The sequence below is a fragment of the Coregonus lavaretus genome, assembly GCF_964263955.1.
Source record: "Coregonus lavaretus genome assembly, chromosome: 27".
Lineage (NCBI taxonomy): Eukaryota > Metazoa > Chordata > Actinopteri > Salmoniformes > Salmonidae > Coregonus > Coregonus lavaretus.
Window position 1 is genome coordinate 39,648,452 of NC_140014.1, and position 6,000 is coordinate 39,654,451.

Below are 6,000 nucleotides of genomic sequence, written 5' to 3' on the forward strand. Positions count from 1 at the left end.
CCTAAATAATTCCATATGCGATGCCTAGCCAGCCGTATCATTTTTTCAAACCTGGACGTTTTACATAGCCTATCTTACCTTGTTTTTTAATAGCCTACAGCCAAGATCCCACCATAGAAAAAAAGCAAAGATGTCCTGATATGCCGTTGAAACCTGCATTTCTTCTTCTACTGTCCAAAGGCAGTAAGGCAAAATCCTATTGTTGCATTCTATTGTTGCTCCCGAGTGGCGCAGCGGTCTAAGGCACTGCATCTCAGTGCTTGAGGCGTCACTACAGACCCCCTGGTTCGATTCCAGGCTGTATCACAACCGGCCGTGATTGGGAGTCCCATAGTGCGGCGGCACAATTGGCCCAGCGTCGTCCGGGTTTGGCCGGTGTAGGACGTCATTGTAAAGAAGAATTTGTTCTTAAGTGACTTGCCTAGTTAAATAAAGGTTAAATAAAGAATAAATAGAAAATATATTCCCTCTTTCTAAGTTTCTACCATTAGGCTTTATATCCATCTCTGTCGCATTATAAAAAATGCTTGCATCAGGTGAGCGTTTGAGCATGGTGTTCTCCCGTAATAGCATTTTGGAACAGATATTTTTTTTTCTTCTGTTTTGATCAATTCGATTGAATGAGTTAGTTCTGATTTATACCATATTAGCATTCCCCCTGAGTCTCTGCCCTGTGTGACTCCTTTTGATTTGGTGGATGGTACGATTATCTCCCTGTAACCCAGTGGCCAGCCAGTGGAAACGCCACCTCTGCACCATGTTTCCTGTACTACATTATCAACATCTTCATCTTTCAGGAAGTCTGGGTTTCTTCTCTTTAGCCCGAAAGCCGAGGACTTCAAACCTTGTAAATTCCAACATGCAACGTAAAAAGAGTTCATTAGTGTTTTTTCTTTTTTTTAATCTGTACTTTCAAAATTAGGTAAACACTCACACTCCAACAGGAGCTGTTAAAACAGGGTTTTAATGTAAACTATTTTTGTTTATCATTTAAGATACCATTTAATAATAATTTATACAATTTCTATAGCGCTTTTCATAGAATCTCAAAACACTTCAAGAGCAAAAAAAAAAAAAAGAAAGAAATAGATCATGGCAGGTCCAGCAAAACAAATAGTGGGAGTACGCCGTACTGGTGAAATGTGAGCCTATCAAAATTAACACAAAAAGCCAAAACAAACTATTACATCATCATTTAACATATAGGCCACCAAATAGATGATTGTTGAGTTGTGACTGTCAGTGAAAAGCAGGGAGGCCCAGCCAGGCATTTCGCAATATTAAATATTATAATCACCGGAAAATTGTTCGGAAAGCAAATGGCTATTGTTGTAAAGAGATGACAATGAAAAGACTCCAGTCTGTCTTTTTAGTTGTCAAAATGTTCAACTTAATTGAGCGAACAGTAGCCTATCTTATTGGCACCAGCGGAGAACATCGGCCATATCCTCGGTGAGTGTGCCTTTATCATTGGGTCAGTACCATTGAGTTTTTTTGGGGACAATAATTAGAGACGTCATATAGTATTTGTGTCTAACCCTTTTCGTTTTATATGGATCAGACATTATTTATTGATCTGTTTGTCAGTGTCAGCGGAGCAGGCTAACCTGTAATTTTTGTCGTATTAAAAAAAATTATGCTAATGTCTGCAGTCATGTAAAGTGTAGTAGAATGGTACCACATTTTGAAATGTGTTTATTTAATTAAAGTTTATGCTAATTTCGAAAACTCACAAAAGCTCTGACGGAGGCCTTGAGGCCGATACATAAAGCTTCTTAAAGAGCAGTAATACTATATCAAGAGCAGTGGGCGGGTTTCTTCTTAAAAAAAATAATTAATCTTATTCAACTGTTACCGTGCACCTGCAAAAAAGATAGCTCAGATGTGTGAGTGCCTTTTGAATTCTGATATAGCCAATTATTTTTTTGCGAACAGTGATTGAGTTATATTATTAGCCTAAATTATGACTATCCAATCTACTCATCACTTTAGGAATAGTAGGCTATCTTCCATAAGTCTGCAAATGCAGTGATGCATGTAATGCTTTATTATAAAGGTGCATTTTTCTGGTGAGAATTAGCTTCGCCAAACTTGAAACTCACGCACCACCTATGGCTACAGAACCGCACTGCTAGCCAAACACAACAGTCTGGCTGGTGCCACCTGAATTAAAGGGTAACTTTTCCCAGACCTAAAATATTGGCCCCTGATGTGGTTTAAGCATTGTTGTGAACTTAGAACATCCATGTTTTGTTTTTCAATAAAGAAAAGTATAATTTTGAGAGAAAAAACCTGAGAAAAATCAGTCCTTCTCCCTGCTTCCTTTTTTTTGTGCCATTTTGGTATCAAGTATAGTTTTTTTCAAATTCTGCCCTCTAGAGGATTTAGCAAAAAGAACACATGGCAGTTTGAAATCTGCAATAAATACAATTTGCACTTTATTTTAACACGGGTCTTTGCTGTTACAGTAAATCTATCCAAATCGATTTAAGAACACAAGGGCATGCTAATTTAAAAGATGGCTACTCATTATTAGCCTGGTTCTGTATGGAATGCAGGGGATTATGGGACACAGGCCATTATCCAGAGCTGCCAAATATCACGCATTGGCCGTGAGACACACGCATTTGACCCTCATCTCACGCTCTTTACGGCACACCTCTTATATCTCACGCATTGGCCGTGAGACACACGCATTTGACCCTCATCTCACGCTCTCACGGCACACCTCTTATATCTCACGCATTGGCCGTGAGACACACGCATTTGACCCTCATCTCACGCTCTCACGGCACACCTCTTATATCTCACGCATTGAAAAGTACTGCTTTTTTGGGGGGAGTCTAATTAGTCCATTGTATAGTCAGCGAGATAACTTTTCAACTGTGCTCCAAATCGTTTTGAAATCGGAGCATCTGCGCCTGCAATTTAACATCAGGAGCTGAACCTCTATCATTGTCCTGTGAAGCACTATGAACCACGGGGCACATTGAAGCGTATGATTGGTCTTGTTATTTAAGGGATTGAGGAGATTGGATGCATGTTTTAAAGAAATGCCCCAAGATTAGAGTGGAGCTGAATGGAGAGAGAGAAAGTTCGCTGAGTTTATGAAACTATAAAAAGAGCAGCACGGTAGCACTGTTTTATGTACAGGTTGCTGTTACATTCAGTCCCTATTGCAGAATGCAGCCTTTTGACAGCATGTTCTGAAGTCTATTGAATTGCATTAGTCCCCTCGTTTGGCGATTGGCATTTAGGCATGTGACAATGAAAAGGCAACAACAGACAGATCTACAGTTCAGGGAAGTTTGGAAGAGTGACCTTATTTGTAACTATGAAAATAATTTTGTCAAACCGATTGTGAACCCAAAAGTGTACGTGTGATTTTAGAGGGGGGACAATACATAGAAAAATAATTGACTTAGTGTATAAGGGCAGATTTATATAATCTTGTCTTCAAGAGATTTTATTATCTATTTACTTTATTTAGTCTGATCAGTGGAACAATTCTCATTCTTGAATTTTGTAGGTGAAGCATGGTGGTGGCAGCATCATGCTGTGGGGATGTTTTTCAGTGGCAGGTACTGGGAGACTAGTCAGAATCGAGGCAAAGATGAACGGAGCAAAGTACAGAGAGATCCTTGATGAAAACCTGCTCCAGAGCGCTCAGGACTTCAGAGTGGGGCGAAGGTTCACCTTCCAACAGGACAACGACCCTAAGCACACAGCCAAGACAACGCAGGAGCCAGAGCCCGGACTTGAACCCAATCGAACATCTCTGGAGAGACCTGAAAATAGCTGTGCAGTAACGCTCCCCATCCAACCTGACAGAGCTTGAGAGGATCTGCAGAGAAGAATGGGAGAAACTCCCCAAATACAGGTGTGCCAAGCTTGTACCGTCATACCCAAGAAGACTCGACGCTGTAATCGCTGCCAAAGGTGCTTCAACAAAGTACTGCGTAAAGGGTCTGATACCTATGTAAATGTGATATTTCAGTTTTGTATTTTTAATAAATTACCAAAAGTTTCAAAAAAACTGTTTTTGCTTTGTCATTATGGGGTATTGTGTGTAGATTGATGAGGGAAAAAATTAATTAATACATTTTAGAATAAGGCTGTAATGTAACAAAATGTGGAAAAAGTCAAGGGGTCTGAACACTTTCCGAAGGTACTGTAAACCACTTGAATATTGATATTCATTAGAATATGCGAGGTTGGTCGATTATGCAAAATTAGCCCTATTTTAAAGAGTGAGTTACAAATGACAAAATACTAAATGTTTGTGTACTTACCTTTTTAAAGCAGTCTATGAACAAGGAGACTAGAATCTCTACTGTATGATTTGGTTACCCACTGCCATCAAGCATAAACATTCAAATGTCCAGCGCAGACCGTTGGTGTAGTGGGAACACTCCCCAGAACGTGTTGCATACAACTTTCCACCTGAGAACAGGGATTAATCCCTTCTTCCAACCTTCCCACTGTTTCTAGCATTTGGCTCTCTTCCTATCTCATTTCATTACTGTCTTAATAAAGTGTCAGATCACCCCCAAAAAATATGTAAAATTATATATATTAGCATACTTTAATTGTAATGCCCCAAAAAATCTCAAAGTAACAAAGTTGTTGAATTTTGAGTGTTCATTTAATGTTCAAAGCATCCTGAGAGGGGGGCCTGGAGGTCCTCCCCCAGGAACATTTTACTGTTTTAAAGCTCATTTCCTGCAATTCTATGTAATCTGGCATGTGTTTTTTTTTTTTTTTTTTATCCAACATGGTCATAGGCCTAAACCATGCCAGATTACATAGAATTGCAGGAAATGAGCTTTAAAACAGTAAAATGTTCCTGGGGGAGGACCTCCAGGCCCCCCTCTAGTGGTTGTGCCTGGGGGCAATGAAGGTAGTAGCACCAGTGCCACCAGTGGTAAAAGTTAGTGTGGAACCCTGTACCTCTGGCTACCGTTTGGTGTCTGCTGCTCTTGCTAGCTAGCTCTTAGTTTAGCTGAACAACCAGCAAAAATAGTGCATTTATTTTTATTTTTTATTTTTACTGAAGATATGTGTGGAGTCCGTGCTCCTTTTTGGTTTACTCACTTAGTTTGGTATATGTATTTGTATTAATGAACTCCCCTTGCTAGGTTTGTTCTAGCTCAATATGTTTTTCTGGCAAGCTGTAGGATGTTCACTCACTGCTCTAGAATCCTGGCTAGCTTCTCTTGTTGGCAAGGTTTTTGTTATGTAGCTATCTACGGAGAGTCAACTTCATTTGAGGCACAAAGCTACTTTTTTATCTATTCTGATTGAATAGTTGTTGTTCATTATTTCTTGTCTTTCATTATTTTTAGATTTGAGTGTTTATCTCTCTCTCTCTCTCTCTATCTCCCTCTCTGTGTGTTCTTTACATACATATCTTTCTTCCCTCTCTCTTTCACCCTCTCTCTATTCATTTCACTTTCCCTGGCGCTCCCTCTCATTGCCTTTCTGGGTTTCTCTCCCCTCCCCTCTCTGCGTCTCCCTCCTTCTCCTCTCTAGGTTTTTCTCCTCCGCTCCCCTCCCCTCTCTGCGTCTCCCTCCTTCTCCTCTCTAGGTTTTTCTCCTCCGCTCCCCTCCCCTCTCTGCGTCTCCCTCCTTCTCCTCTCTAGGTTTTTCTCCTCCGCTCCCCTCCCCTCTCTGCGTCTCCCTCCTTCTCCTCTCTAGGTTTTTCTCCTCCGCTCCCCTCCCCTCTCTGCGTCTCCCTCCTTCTCCTCTCTAGGTTTTTCTGCTCCGCTCCCCTCCCCTCTCTGCGTCTCCCTCCTTCTCCTCTCTAGGTTTTTCTCCTCTGCTCCCCTCCCCTCTCTGCATCTCCCTCCTTCTCCTCTCTAGGTTTTTCTCCTCCGCTCCCCTCCCCTCTCTGCGTCTCCCTCCTTCTCCTCTCTAGGTTTTTCTCCTCCGCTCCCCTCCCCTCTCTGCGTCTCCCTCCTTCTCCTCTCTAGGTTTTTCTCCTCCACTCCCCTCCCCTCT

General features: G+C 41.4%; 1 protein-coding gene across 1 annotated transcript in view; it reads left to right on the top strand.

Moving 5' to 3' along the window:
* Positions 1-6,000, top strand: part of LOC311103005 (serine palmitoyltransferase 2-like) — a gene marked incomplete at its 3' end in the record, with an annotated part of 63,981 nt that overhangs the window by 23,577 nt on the left and 34,404 nt on the right. The window lies entirely within an intron of this gene.